Source organism: Cryptomeria japonica, chromosome 7 (assembly GCF_030272615.1).
Source record: "Cryptomeria japonica chromosome 7, Sugi_1.0, whole genome shotgun sequence".
Lineage (NCBI taxonomy): Eukaryota > Viridiplantae > Streptophyta > Pinopsida > Cupressales > Cupressaceae > Cryptomeria > Cryptomeria japonica.
In genome coordinates, this window is record NC_081411.1 from 793,117,733 (window position 1) to 793,134,734 (window position 17,002).

The following is a 17,002-nucleotide window of genomic DNA, read 5'->3' on the forward strand; positions in this document are numbered from 1 at the left end:
GGTAAGGTGATTTCTTCATTTGACACAATTTCTTTCTTTTTCCAAATCATCTGGAGTTTGCTTTTTATCTCTTCAATATCTCCTCTTGGTTGATCTCTGCAATCTCCAGCCAAGTGTCCAACTTTGTGACAATGAAAACATGCCATACCAGGATTTCTCCATGATCTTCGATTTTTCATTCCAAACCTTATAAATTAGTTGGCACTTATGTGTCCATATCTTCCACAACATTCACACTTCACACCATATCCCTGTATTGTAATCCCATGGTACTGCAACATATTGTCGGTAAGGATCTGTGTGAGATCGGTAGCCTCTAGGATTTGCTCGGTGTGCAGACCACATATAGTTCTTTTGCTTATACCAACACTTCTCGGTACTATGTCCATATCTATTGTAGTTTTTACAAAATCCTTTGAATTTTGCCTTCTGATAATTGCTAGCAGACTTTGTCCTACATTGATTAGATGTGTGACCATATTTATTGCAATTGTAACAATAACCATTGGACTTAGTGACATTCAATTGCTTACCTTTTCTGATTTGGCACATGTCAGTAGTATGACCTTGATTTCCATAGTAGTTGCAAATAGGCTTCTTTACTTTGATATTCTTCTTATTTTCAGCTTGCTTTGATGATTCTCCTCTCTCAGTAGTATGAATTCCCTTCTTGGTAGAGTCTTTTCCTTTGTAACCGAGTCCTGCATCTTTGTTGGGTCTTCTTGTATTCAGTTGCTCATCCAACATCTTTGATGCTTCATAACTTTTCTTCAGTGGTTCCTTGGATTTCTTCTCTATTTCAAGTTCATTGGTCAACCTTGATACTTCAAGTTTCAATGTTTGATTCTCATCATCTTTCAGATTTGCTTCATGATGTGCATAACCTAGTTGATCTGACAGATTTTGTTGAATCCCAGTCAACCTTGTGTTTTCATCATTCTTTTCAGATACTAATGATTCAAGTTGTTGTTTCTCTCTTTCTAGATCTCTTACTTTATCCTTAGCCGTCCTCAGTGCATCAAGACTTTTAGTCATCTGTGTGCTGAAATGTTCATGTTCTCTTTTCATTGCTTTTAGCTAATCAGTCAGTGCTTTGTTCTTTTCTTTCAATACTTCAATCATTTCTTTAGTCTCTTTAGACATACTATTCTCAGATGATGTCTCAATTTGTTCCACTGACTCTTGAGAGTCCTGCAAATCATCAGATAATCTTCTTCTAACTTTCAATGATTTTTGCTTTTGTCTTTGCATGTCTGCAATCACTTGATTAGCATGATCCAACTCTTCTTGCAGATACACAATTCTCTGAGATTGTTTATAGCCTTCCATTGATAAGATCTTTCTCTTTAGGTTGTTAAACCCTTTTCCAAGACTCAAGCTTTGATACCAATTGTTAGGCCCAATATGGAAAACTAATGTACTGAGAGGGGAAGGGTGAATCAGTACTTCAAATCCTTTTATCAACAATAACTTTACTGTTATGCACAAACCAAAAACTGCTGTAACATAACATAAAGCTAAAATAAATAAATAACAATCATACATGATTCACTCCATAACACATATATTTTGGTTACGCAGAAACTCTTGGTTAGAGAGAAAAACTACAGTGGGGATGGCACCCACAAATTCACTATTGCAATAATAAAGATTGCTCGATTAGAGCTACATGTTTAGCTATTTCTGATAGCTTACCCTGTTAGGAGTATCAAGATCTGTTAGATCTACCTTGCTAAAGGATTTTACAACACTTAATCTAAATGCTGCACCTGGTTAAAGGCTTTACAATTTATAGACTTTGTTAGGGTCTTTTACCCTGTTAAAGGTTTCTCTTACAACTTAAATATTACAATAAAATCATTACAAATATCTACAACTTCACATCTGAAATGTTATAGCAGATTCTATGTGCTCAAATAAGATTACCTTGCTCATAGTATACCTCAGTAACCCATAAAGTAACTTGGTAAACCCTTATGTTTACTCTGTTCTTTGATTGTTCTTTGAAATCCTTCTTGGTGACCTCTGTGTCTCTGTAACAGTCATAACACTTAGTGCTTTCTTATATATCACACATGTCTTGCTTCATACAGTTATGTATATCCATGTCTCACACTTTTATCCTTAATCCATGCTGTATAAATAGATCTCTTATGACGGTGATCTGATTCATTGCTTCGATCTTATAAACATGATTTATCGAATGAATAACTATACAAATATTTCATTGGATAAATGACCTCGAAATCACACACAATATTTAAGTGCAATTTCCAATGCGATAATGGTTCTATGTTCCTCGATCTTGTAACACGTTTTCATATGTGTGTCCAGGTTCAATGAATCTGGTAACAAGTTTCAATCGGTGTATCATCTTTGCTACTCGGTAGACATGGAGTGATACTCGGTAGATAACTCAGTGCATATTGGGCTCTGTGACTACTTTCTTCTATAACCGACTGTTCTATGCATACCGACTGAATATTTCGGTAGTAGTAACCGACTAGAGTATATAGAATGACTTTGGATATAAAACTAATGACAACTTGATAAGTAGTAAATATTTATTCTTATCACCAATAATCTAATTTTTTGAATGATTCAACCTTACATACCTGGTAGTTTTAGGGTTTTCTTGAATTTCAGGTTCTGAACTCTTTCTTCTGGCTTATCACCTTCATTCTTAGGATTTTCTGGAGCAATCTGAACTTGACTTAGGGTCTGCACTTGCTTTCCTCTATCTGAACTAGCATCTTGATCATCAAAATCACATCCACAAGATCCAATCTGTCTTACACTACCTTCATCAACCTTTACATTATCACTCTCAACCATCTTTCTCAATCTTTTAATATAACACCGATAGGCCTTACTTTTAGTAGAGTAACCAAGAAAGATTCCTTCATCACATCTAGCATCAAACTTTACAAGATCTTCATCTCTTTTGATATAGCATTTACTTCCAATAATTCTAAAATATCTAATAGTAGGAGCATGACCAAACCATAACTCATAATAAGTCTTACAAGTATCACCTTTGACATTTACCTGGTTAAGAGTGTATACTGCAGTACTCACAACTTCTCTTCAAAACATATGCAAAACATTTCCTTCAATCATCATGGTTCTGGTAGCTTCTTGAACTATTCTATTCTTTCTTTCTACAACACCATTCTGTTGTGGTGTACTAGGAGAAAATAACCGTCTCTTAACTCCATTCTCTTCAAAATAGGCATTAAACTCATCGGAAGTGAATTATCCACCTCTATCAGACCTCAAATACTTCAGCTTCAATCCAATCTCAGTTTTAACTCTAGCCTTGAAAATCTTGAACTTATCCAACGCTTCAGACTTCTCCCTTAAGAAGGTAACCCACATCATTCTTGAATAATCATCAATCAGCAACATGAAATACATGTCACCCTGCAAGCTTCTCACTCTATAAGGATCACATAGACCAGTATACACAAGATCCAACAATCCATTAGAATTATATTGTTTTCTCTTATAAGTAACTCTTGTTTGCTTCCCTAATTGACATTTCTTACATACCAGATTAGAGGGATTTATTAACTTCAGTAGATGTGTCACTACTTAAGTAGAACTTATCTTAACCATGTAGTCAAAATTTACATGACACATCCTTTTATGCCATAACCAACTTTCATCAATCTGAGAAATCAAACAAATTTTTCCACCATCATTCAAGTGAAAGATATTACCTTTATTCTTTGTACCTGATGCAATCTTAGTTTCAGAGCTACTCAAGATCTCACATTTTCCATTCTTGAATTGCAAGTTATATCCCTTATCAACCATCTGACCAACAATCAAAACATTATGCTTTAAACCTTCAACATACAACACATCATTAGTATTGTGCTTATCATCAAGAGAAATAGGACCTCTACCATGGATTACACAAGCTTTGTTACCACCAAATCTTACTATACCACCATCATACTTTTCCAAATTTACAAATTTACTCTTATCACCTATCATATGATGAGAGCAACCACTGTCAATTACCCATTCATCTTTCTCCTCAACTTTAGTAGCCAAAGATTTATCCTCATTAATGAAGCTTGTAAAATCTGTAGTTACAAGATCATCTTCTTTGATAGCAATGAACACAAATTCATCTCCTAAATTTCCCTTATCTGACTCATCATTTGTCACACCTTCATCAACAACATAATAACACTTTTGATATTTAGGATTATATGGCTTAAATGGCTTCTTAGGATTTCTATCTCTTTCTGGACACCTTGATGCAAAATGTTATATCTTATTACATGAAAAACTTTAAGAGGTAACTTCCATTCATACTTACTGGCACCTTTAGGCAATCTTTTAGCAATAAGTGCTTCAGGCTCCTCAAGCTCTCTTTCTTCATCTTCTATCTCTTTCATCTCTTTCTCATATCTAGATACTCTTGTAGAAATTTCTCCCAAATCATACCTTTGCTTCTCAGAAACAATAGCTTTGAATGCAGATTCAGTCTTAGGAAGAGAGTCTCCAAACTCACTTAGCTCAAAAGCATCAAGCTTACCAATCAACATGTCTCTTGTCACATTTGTCATAGTCTGGATCTCATCAATAATAATGAATTTATGTTTGTAAGAAGGAGGTAAGGATCTCAACACTTTAGCAACAATCTCAAATTCTTCTAATACTCCACTGACACATCTGATTCCACACACAAGCTCATTCACTTTCTGCATAAAAGAAGTAATGTTCTCATCTTCAGGTTCTCATATTTACCCTTAAAGATTTGCAACTTAGCAATCTTCACATGACTATCACCTTCATGTAAGGTCTCCAATTTTATCTAAATCTCATGAGCAGTCTCTAAGTCCATCACATTAGTCATTTTAGAATCTGACAAGGCACTCAACAATGCTTCCTTAGCTCTAATATTGAATTCTGCTTCCTTTATCTCATCTAGAGTAGTAGGACCATTATGAGGAACATTATATACATTCTTAGTAATCTTCCAGTACTCTTCTCCAGTGCATCTCAAATGATATTACATCTGACTCTTCTAGAGAGTGTAGTTCGTTAGATCAAATCTCAGACTATCCTTCTTGAAAGCAAAGGTTGCCATCCTAGATCTCCTCAAGTGGTCAAGCTTCTTCTGGAGGATCTAGTTCTGATACCAATTATTGGCAAAAATGCATCAAATTGAGAGGGGGGGGGGGGGGGTGGTGAATCAGTTTGCACAAAAACTCACTGCAACTTAAACCACAAATTAGATCTGATAATTAATAGTTAAAGCATGAAACAACACCACATCAATAACACACATAACACCAAGATTTTTGACATGGAAAACCATGTTAAGGGAAAAACCATGGTGGGAACCTACCCACAATGAGATAATACCCTGCTAGGAGTAAATGTCAATATTACAATGGGGAATGTACATGCATTTAGGTGCACTGCCTAGAGCTCACTACTCAAATAAGAAACCCAGAAAGGCTACAACCTTTAGGGAAGGCTCACTGCCTTACAAGAAGTCTCACTGACTTAGAAAAACATTCGGACTACAATATGGATAACATGAACCTGTAAAAATAACATCTTCATATGCCCGAGTACAATTCTGGTTAAGGTCACTATCAAGTCTTCTCTGCAACACACTTCTTCGCATAACTTCTCTCAACTTCCTTGCTGCTAAATTATTGATACAATATTCACACATAGCATATTATCTCTCAATGACTATTACATTCATTTATACAAGTTTTCAACCTGTATTTCAAGGTCAGCCAAACCCTTAACAATAAATTATAAAATAATAACCTCACACGCTACAACAATACATGCAGATTCATTTATACAAGTTATAAACCTGTATTTCAAGTTTGTGCAAACCCTTAATACAAATTACAAAATAATAACCTCACACGCTACAACAATACATGCAGACCAAAACAATGTCAGATAAGACATAGTCTGGACCCAAATCAATACCGCAAACATGCAAAACCTCCAACAACTATGCCTCGATCCTCTGCAACACGCTACAACTACCAAGAATGTCACATAACATGAAGAACACCACCAGATAAAGAAAATATTCAATAAAACACACAATAATCAATGTAGACCACCAATACACATAGAACATGATCTAGAGATATTCACAAGCAATGTGAATTACACCACAACAACCGCAACAACTCAGATTACCAAAATCATCATCATCTCTCTACCAGATCTCAAGATCACCAACATAACTGACTATCAACCTGAAAGATTCACTTGTGGATTTCCAAATCATGAAACAATCAAACCGAGGACACACATCAGCTTCCAGAATACATCCCACACATATGTAACTAAAGATATAGAAATAATACGGAGCACAATCCAAAATACCAAATAACATGAACAACTGAATAATATCTTCAATAATGGATCTCATAAATTGATCAAAACATCATGCAGACCTCTTCACATGGGAATGAACCATCTACAAACAACATACCAGAAACCCTTTAAACTACATCAACTCATATGCAAAACCAACTCATCCAACCAAACTACAACACTGGAATACATAGAAGAATATGTTGACATCAATGACAACACATCATTCTAGCAATCTTCTCAGCAACATCCAACAACCACATGTTATATTATGAAGCATAATTAAATATAGTTCAAAGGCATACCAACTGCACATAGCATACATGCCTAAGGAAAAAGGGGCAAACTTTAGAATGTCTTTATAAAGCTCCATGGTCTGAACAAGAAGCCTCTACCTTAACATTTGATGATGAATAGAACACATGTTACAAACCTACATGAAATGATGATCGCCTCAACATTCACAACCCCTACATGCTTGCAATATGGAGAGCTAATGTTGATTGTCAACCTGTTACTTCAAAAAAAGTTGTCCTCCACTACATTTCTAAATATGCATCCAATTCATAAAATAATTATGAAAGCTATACTAACATGCTAAAGAGAATAACACATGCAAGTAAATTTGAGGATAATTATTTATTGGGATATCAAAAATTCATGATGGGTATAATTGCTAACTATGACATTGGAGCACAAGAGACATGCCACATGCTACAAAAATTGCCACTTATAAGTTGCGACCGATCCTTTGTTTCCTTAAATGTTGGTAGAAAAATCTTGCAGTGCATAACAAAACCAGAAAATTAAGATGAGATCACAACCACTTATATCCATTCCTATATGCAATGACCCCTTGAAATGAACATTATATCTATCACAGAATTAGCATAAATGTACTTATATGACCCTTAATGCAAAAATAAAAAAATGACAAAAGAGGAAAAAAAAGGCAATTGTTAATGTGTACCCACAATCTAAAGAACCTCTGAATGAAGATAGTGACAACTTTGAGGCATTCTGTTGGAGTGAAATCCTATTATACAAACTCTTTCACCACATACCTATAGATATAGTAATAACAAAAGAAGAAATAGTAACAAATTGGAAATTACTCAAAGCAACCAATTACAACCCTTAGCATGTTGATAGAATAACAAGCATCCCTATGCTCGAAGAAGAAGTTGATATTGATGACAACAATGTCCAACATGAACATGAGACAAACCTATATGAATGGGAATTTCTCTTCCAAATGAGTACACCAATAACTATAAAACAAGTGAACTTCAAATGCCAGGGAGATGAGACTTTGATATTAACTAAGCATGGAACAAAAGAAATGTTCCCCAAGAACTGCATGAGACTACTATACAATTCATATCTACAGGGAAATTATAATTTGATGGGATTTGTTGCCACTTGTCAACTATAGACACAATAGATTACCAACTAGCACCCAAACAACAACTTGCACTAGACATTATCATGCAACATCACATGAACCCATCCCAAACTAACCTCTTGTACACAAAAAGAACTGACAATTCATTCTTGATATATTGTTTTAAGAAAAGAGTAAACACATATACAACTACCAAAAGAAGTCCCTTGCTTGCTCTTGCACTCACAAGTGTGGCTGCTTATAACATATGAGCAACAATAATCCATACATCCCTTTGGATCACTATAAAGGAGATGCACCCTTTACAAGGATATTCCATGACAACATTCCAAGAGGAAGTTTCAAATATGTAAAATACATCCTAATAGATGAGATGAGTTTTTTGTGACAAAAAATATTCCTAAAAATAGACAACTGCCTATAGGAAGCAATCTCCCACAAACCACATAAAGTTTTTGGTATTCTTGTTGGTGACCTTGGCCGGCTACCTCTAGTTATGGATAAGCCTCTATATGCATCATATTCTAGGGTATTCAACTTGTGGCTAAATTTTATAATAGCAATAACATTGGACACCATTTTTCGTTAACAAGGCCAAAGTGATTCTCAACAAAATTTTCGAACAATTCTTCAAAATGTAATAAACACTCAAACCTTTCAACATGGTTGAGAAACACTTATGAATCAAACAAACATTATGTTAACTATTGAAGAAAAAAATAGTTTGACAACTCGATCCATTTATTTGCAACCAATAACTTGCCTAGACTATATAATAGGAAAATGTTAAAACAATTAAACCTTCTCATTGCTATTAGTGTTGCTCAAGCTACACGACAAAAAAATGTTGAATATAGCAATGATAAACAAATACAACCAGAGGTACTATTATGCATATGTGAGAAAGTGATGTTAACAAAAAACCTATAGATATAGGATAGACTTGTAAATAGATCACTAGGTAAAATTAAAATGATCATCTATAGTAACAATTTGAATCCACAAGATTTGTCAAACTATGTTGTAGTTCAATCTGATAAATACATTGGCCTGACATGGGATATATAAAATCTAAAGATCATTCCAATCACTCTTATAACATGAGGAAATTGAACACAAATTCTACTAACCATGACTTGGGCCATTACAATACACAAATCTCAAGGGCTCACATTGAGTAGAGCTACAAAAATGAAAGAAAAGGGTTAACATTTATAGTTTTTTCAAGAGTTAAGTCAGTTGAAGGGTTCCAAATAGAGCCACCATTCTCTTTTGAATTATAATCTGGAATGCAAACAACACTTACACTACCATTAGGAAAAAGAAAGAAGCTCGCCTAAAATTACTCTCCCCCAAAGCAACCCACAATGCAAATCAAAGTGTTCATCCAAATCTCACCTATCTCAATGTCTCTAGATTAGTTTTTTTGAACTAAATAGCTTTTTTCAATCCATGCTAGATATTGCTCTTACAATTGTGTTACATGATCATTTATTGTCGAACTGAGAAACTGTACAATGCCAACTCTTCCTATAGCCACATCAAGTAGTTGTTTCTACTTGTTGAGTGTGGGATTTATTGTTTTTGAAATACTAAACAGTACTTGTCATTGATACAAACCACAAAATAGAGAGAAAATTGAAGTAGTGTAACCATAATATCTAGAAGGGAAAATCTTGAGGTGTACTAATAACAGTTTGACAACTCATTTTTTGTGCAAGTTTATCATGTATTTTGGGTTATAGTCATATCTATTTGTTGAGTGTGAGATTTATTGTTTCAGAAATGATTTCATAAGCTTATCATCGATTTTGGGTTATAGATTCCTCCCTGCAAGAAATATAGTATATTTTATGTTGTACATGTCAGTCACTGATAATTTTTTTGCCCACACTTAGGTTTTGTTTGAAAATTAGTAAATTTTGTTTTCCATTGAAATATTGAAGTTTTTAAAGGATTAATTTAGAGGGTTCTACAAGCTTTTATTTGGGCACATCTTGTCTCACTATGCAGGTAAGACATGTTCTAGAATATAAGGGAATGCCCATGATTCATACATAAATAATTTCCCCTAACATGTCACTGTTTCGCATTGGAAGCTTGCACTTTTGAACTTAGATTAGTTATAAATAGGTCCCATCTTCCTAAAAGTCTGACTTTTTAACCTAATTTATTCTTACCAATTTTGTCACCATGTTAAGCTTTTCCATGTTATACTTCATAAAGAATGCAAGACATAACTTATTGATTTTCTCACTATATACTTCATCCAAATGTCACCTAGATCAACTTGTCCAAATTACATTTTTTGAACTGGACAATCATGTTCAATACATGAAAAATATTACTCTTCCAATTGCAATTACATTAGATTGAACAATTCTAATGCTTATTGTCAATCTTACCTCCTTCAGTTGTTGCCTGCCACAAGGTAAACATCATTTGAACTTTCATTCAAACTCTATTTTACAGTTTTGACTTACATGTAGAAAATGCCATGTTGAGATTTATAATTATATATGTATATACATATGTGCGTGTATATATATTCATATATAAAAACACATATGATTCTCATGAAAATTGTGATGAACATAGTCTCTCCATAATAAATGCACTAGCTAAAGCATTTGACTCTTCTAAATCAGAGGTAATTTATATAAGTTTACTACATTACTATTTGTTTTAGAATGTGACCAAATTGATTATTCATCTTTTTAAAGTAGATTCCCTTGCTCCTCTTATTATTCCCCTTTCCTCGTGTTTAAATATTTCAAATATTGAGTATATGATCATATTTTTGCATCCTTATAGAATTCTTTTGATTATTATAAGTGCTTACACATTGCATGAAATATATCTATGAATCGTTGGATCAAATTGTTTATAGACGTGTTGATCAATAGGTATGCTATTACCTAGATGATATTTAACATGTAATTGAATCAATAAAGATTTATTTAATTATTTAGATTAATGTCTAATCATAGTTGTTTGTAATAATGTTGCTAATGAGTTTACCAAACATTTAAATTGTAAACAAATACCAAAAAATATTACCCACATGATCACAGTTCAACTCCATGATGTTTCAATCTCATGAATGCACTAGTTTGTGACAAAGATTATCACTAGCAAGGTAAAACTTTTGATTGTTTTCACTATATCATCCTTGGTGTTATGCTCATCATTAGTGGATTTTGATTTTTACCTACACTGATGTTTGTTACTACTTGAAATCTCCAAGTTCCAAAATCAAATGTTGCTTGCACTATTCGAAGCACACGCCTATATTGACATTGTTTGTAGACTTGACAATAAAAATGTGCATTGTTGGTTACATGATAATTAGAACATAATTCAATCAATTAAAATTTATTTAATTTATTATAATATTAGGGTCTAGTTGCATTTCTTTCTAATAATGTCGTTGATGAGTTTACCACACATTTTAAACTTGAACTCTTAGTAAAACGCTATGTTATGTATTGTTCACAAACAAAACCACTTGATTGCACATGTATTATTTATAATTTCAAATGCAACTTACTATACGCAAGACACTTATGAACTTAGAAAGGTACTTTTATTTGTTTTTTATTTCTTGCATCTTTTTGCCACTATATTCAGCTTTTCCATGTTATCACAGGTCTAATTATTAACAAGTGTGAAGACATATTGGTAAATTATACTTACTTTGAATCGAGAATTATTAGTCATAATCCAAGTATGCTTGTATCTATGCATTTAATCCAAGTCTGCTTTAGAGTGTATTGCACTCTAAGTTACCACTAAGTCTTCACACTTGCTAAGAAGTAAGGTTGCAATATAGAGGAAACCTTCTCATTAAAAATAGAAGTAACTTTGTCACTATATTCACCTTTTCAATGTTTCCAATTTGCATGGTTTAGCTGCCTTGCATGATCATTTATTATTGGCCCAAGAAGCTACACTATACTAGATCTTCTTATTGGGACTCATTAAATTTGGTGAATTTGAGAGGCCCATTTCAAATTTTTGCATCTGCATTATCAGAAAGGCACCTAATCTCATTCAAGTGGCCTAGTTAGAGAGAGGGTAAAATGGAGCCAGTTGATTTTCAAAGGGTAAGGCTTGGGAAATGTGTCCTACACCTTTCATTTGACCTATGCAATGTGTTGCAACTTTCAGATTTCAGTTTGGGTCAGTTTATCAGGTACCCATTTCAAGGGGTGCGCTGAAAGTGCATTTTAGGTGCAAATGCAGATTTTATTAAGTGGCCTACTTTGAGCGCTAATATATTTTTCCTTGTTGATCATCATGTTGAAATTAAAAGTGGAATGAATTCTATGCATAAAAATGTGCCTCCGTGCAAAATTTCAAGTCTTTATGAATCCATTTGCTTAGTTTAGCAAGCTCAATCTGTTTGCAGTTTGTATGGTTTGACAAGTCCCTGTTTCAGCTGCTAGTCGGAGCCCTATTTTGCATAAGTGTAAAAGTTGCCTCAGTGAGTGTCATGTTAGAATGTTTATTTCAGGCTATTGTTTATATAAATGATAAGCTATGTTTCTAGTTTCAAGCTCCTGCCAATCCGTTTGATCGGTTTTCAAAAGGGTTTCTTGAGCCATTTGTTTCGATGTTCCGTAGTTTCATTGCCGTATAAGTTAAAGTAGCTATTTTCATGAGCGCACCATTTGCACCTAGTTATCCTTTTGGTTGAACTGAGCATTCTAAGTTTTGATATGTACTTCAAGGTACCTATGTCTCAGATTTGAGGATCTACGGAGATCGTTTGATATTTTTAAGAAAGTCATCATGAGTTGCCTGCACATTGACTTCATCAGGTCCGCAGTGCCGATAAAGCTAGTTGGTCATCTTTGACCATTAATATCTCTTCACTCGGGATTCGTCTTGAAAAACCATTTGGTAGAGTTCATGTTTGTATATTAGAGTACACACTTGTCAGATGGTGAAATCCAAAAAGGTGTTTTGACCAGTTTGAAAATTACGTCTTCACGATTAAATGCGAAAATGTGGCGCAAGCGCCTGAAAGTTGCAAAACTCAGTTTAATGATCCGAAAATGGTGCCAATTGATTCTAGAGGTATGTTTAAGGTTCCTGAGGCATTTCGAAGGTCAGTTGCATGAAAACAATTTTTTTTTTAATTGGACCCACTTTGGGGCCCGACCTAGCTCATGCCCGTGCATTAATTTTAATGGCGAAATGTTCTTTTTTCCTGGCAATATATGCGTATCCATACCGGATTGATTACAATTCACCAATGGGACAATAAAAAGTTATAAAGATATGATGATGAATGGTTTGTGAAGTGAATAGTTGTGTTAATCCTTTCTTGAGAAGGGGAGAAATTAAACTTCAGCATTAAACTTCAACGATTGAAATCTGTAAATGTTTTCTCCCTCCTGCCAAGTCCTCCTCTTTCTTGTGTGATGTTTTGAAGAGCTCAAGAGGAGATTTCACCAATGCAATGATGGCAGATGCAACTGCGTTTGAGGTGGAGTATGGATGAAATTCAGTAAATTTTGAAGCTTTCAGCAAATGCTAATCTTCCCCTCTGCGTGGTCTCTTCCCTGGGTGGAATGAAGTGGAGTTTGGGAAGTGTTTAAACTTACAAGCCAATGCAAATGGTGCAAAGCCCTCCCCCACATGTTGCAGAAAACTATTTCAGAAAATGCTTTTGGCAGGCGTGAAGCCCAACCAGCACCGGTCATCCTCCAGATTTCATGGCTCACTCTGCTGAGCTCACTCTGTTTGAGATTTCGTGGAGATTAAACAATCCTTCCTCCATGTATGAGCTGAAAAGGGCATTTATAAAACTAATACAACAAATGCCATTAGTAATCCATCTCCTCCCTCTCTTTCGTACCTGTTAAAAGGGGCTCAGAAATTAAAAAAAAAAAATGCAAAATAGCAGCTGCAGATCCAAATTCTCCCCCATGCTGTGAGCTGGAAGGTGAATTTCAACGTGGTAAAGGTAGATAGAAATCAGTCATAAACAAGTTGCAATTAGCAGGTCTTATGCTCACATTCTCCCTGTCGTGCTAATGAAAAGGTTTTATTAACTTTCAAGTAAATGAAATCGCCAGGTTGTGCGTGAATAGTGGAGGAGACATTGCAAAAACTTTCTTAAGGCAAATGCACTTGGCAGATGTAAAACCAAGTGCCGTGACCTCTGCCAGTATCCTCTCCAACGTAGTGGTGAAGGGAGTTTTAAAATTTCAATCAAATACATTGGCCGCCATTAAAACTTAGGGGAAAAGCTCAAAAATTGCAGTTCCAGGCTAAAATGTATTATCCCACATTGGTGGTGAGAGTGAAATATTTGATATTTTTAACTAAGGCTTCACACATTCATAGTGTCAAAGTCTCAAGGGATTTTGACACAAGGTGCCGGTTGGGCGACCAGGCAGACCCCACCCACGTAGGCACAATTCTCGAGGTGAGTTTTGTAGAGAAATGATGACTTAACCGGTGAGTAGGTTGCAGAAGATCTGACAGTGTACATGATTTTGTGAAGGGAAGATGTGCGAGAGTTAAGCATCATGAAATGGTGAAAGATTAATGAGTGAGAAGATTCGAAGGAGACCAATGGTGCGCGCGATTTCGCAGAGTGAAGATGCACGCCGGATAAGCTTTGTGAAAGCATGTGCGGAAAAGTGAAGGTTAGGCGAAGGTTAAAGATCGCGTAGGTTCGTAGCAGATCAACAACCAACGTGATTTCACAAGGCAAAGACACATGCCTGTTACCCTTCGTGAAATGGTGAAAGGTGACGTGGCAGGTCCAGGTGGAGGTCCAACTCACAGGTCCCGCTGATGTTGCGACAAGCAAGCAATCCAGTGGCAGTGACGAGGTGGACAAGTGGTGGATTGATGAGGTGTCATCCGAGGTGGCACCCAGTGGAGCCATTAGCGAATCTCAGGCTACCACATGGCAGGGCATCAAGCCAAAAGAAAGGTGAAAAATCAAAGTTAATGATATAGTGCAGACTATAGGAAAAAATTGAAAAATTTAAATGACAGAGGCACATGAGTGATTAATTTGCTCAGAGGCTAATTTTTACCCGAGATATCAAGTATTATATATCACCGAAAAGCTCTCAAAATAAGGAATGCAATTATGGAATTAGTTTTAACAAATATGAGATATTTCAAGAGAAGTTTCAACGGGAAAGAGAGGAAAATATTCAGTTGGAGAAAGGGGACACTTGGCAGTGTGTTATGTAGATTTGATCTTTTTTTCCCTCCTCTTCTTATTCCCATTTTATTCTCAATTGTAAGGGTTCCCAGTTTTTTTTGGAATTTTTCTCCATGGGAGAAATCCAAAATTGCAGGTTCCAGTTTTATGCATTTTGATTTTCTTGGTTGTAATGGTTGATGTTCCTATTCTGTTGTCATGGAGTAGATATATTTTGCAGGTTGTATCTTAGTTTCAGGTCACATATATGTAAGGCATATATGTAGTGTAGTAGATTGTCTTTAGACATTTCTTCAAATTCAATAAATTTAGTCTTCAAGGAAGTTTGGGTTTATCTTCTCAAAGTGAGAGTGTAATTCCTGTTCTTAGGCATCCTTTACAGAAGGGATTTAAATTCTATGAGCAGAAATTGGGGATTTGGGTTAATGTTTGGATTATATATGATCCTTTGATGAATTTAGAATGTGTTTAAGTTAGACATTAATACAGGGAAATCTTTTCAATAAATTTGATATGCAACTTGGATTCCATCTGTAGTTATTTGTATTGACTCTATGCCCAGGATGAGGCACTAATTTGTTACAACTAGAGGTCATTTGCATCATTTTAAAAATCAAATCGGAATTTAATATCTTTTCTTTCTATTTTGTGGTAATGTCCCACCTATCTCAAGCTCCAATGTAGTTGAGAGTCAAAGTGAATGTAGCTAGTTTGCAGTACTTTCCTTATTGTTGAGCTATGTTTGAGATTTCTGCTTTAATGGTGATGTTGTGTGTGAGTTTAGACTGTATTTGAAGTGCATCATAGGTAAACCCGCCTAGGCCTTGCAGAGCCTGAAGAGAAGAAGGATTAAATATCCTTGTTAAGTTGGTCTAGTTAGTCCTTTGAAATCATAATTGAGGTTGGCTACCTTTCAAAATTTGGTTGTAGATTATACTGGTTGTTGATTTTGTTGTTCAGCATAAAAAAGAGCCAACACTTCCCATGACATCGAGTGCTCGTATCTACTTCTCGAGTGTGGGATTTATTATTTTGGAAGCAATCTTCATTAATTATGCAAGACATAACTTAGTGATTATCTCACTATATTCAGTTTTCCCACATTATTGTAGGTCTAATTGTTAACATGTGTGAAGACATATTGGTAGATTATACTTTCTTCATATACAATTATAAGCCATAATCTAAGTATGTTTATATTCTTATAAAGAATGTTTATTCCCTTGTATGTGAAACATGATTTTTAAGATATTGTATATATCCACCACCTTTACACCTTATTGCAATTACATTAGATTAAGAAATTCCAACACTTACTATCAAACTTCCCTTCTTCCGTTGTTGTCTGCCACAAGGTAAATTATTTCTTATATTTCTGTCATCTTTTAATCTTGTGAACTGTCTTTTATGTAGTCATTATAAGGTAGAATTACTTATTGTATGCTTATACTTGCCTTTTCATATAATACTATTTAAAAAAAAAATATAGGTATATAAATAAGTATATATAGAAACACAGATGATCCTCATGAAAAGTGTGATGAAGATAGCCCCTCCATACCAAATGCATCGCCTGATACATTTGACTCTTCCAAGTGAAAGGTAATTTCTATTGCTTTTCTATGTTTCTATTTGCTTTAAGATAAACTATCAAATTAATTAGTAATCTTTCCATGAAATATTCTCTTGCATTCAACTTTTTCCTTGATTTTCTTACTATATTTAGCTTCCCCATTCTATTGCAGATCTGATTCTTAACAAGTATGAAGACACATTGATAGATTAGGTTTACTTTGTAGAAAATTATGCATCATATCCCTGTAATGGTGGAAAATTAGGGTTAGGGTTAAATTAAGATAATTAAATCACTAAATGACCTATTTAACCAATTACATTAAGGAGGAGAGGAACCTAATAGATCTAGCCTTGAAGGACCAAGATTTTGGTCAAATTCCCGGTTCCTTGGATATTGCTTTCTCCTCCTTGAATTGAATTGAATTGAATTGTTGAAGCTTAGGACAAGATAG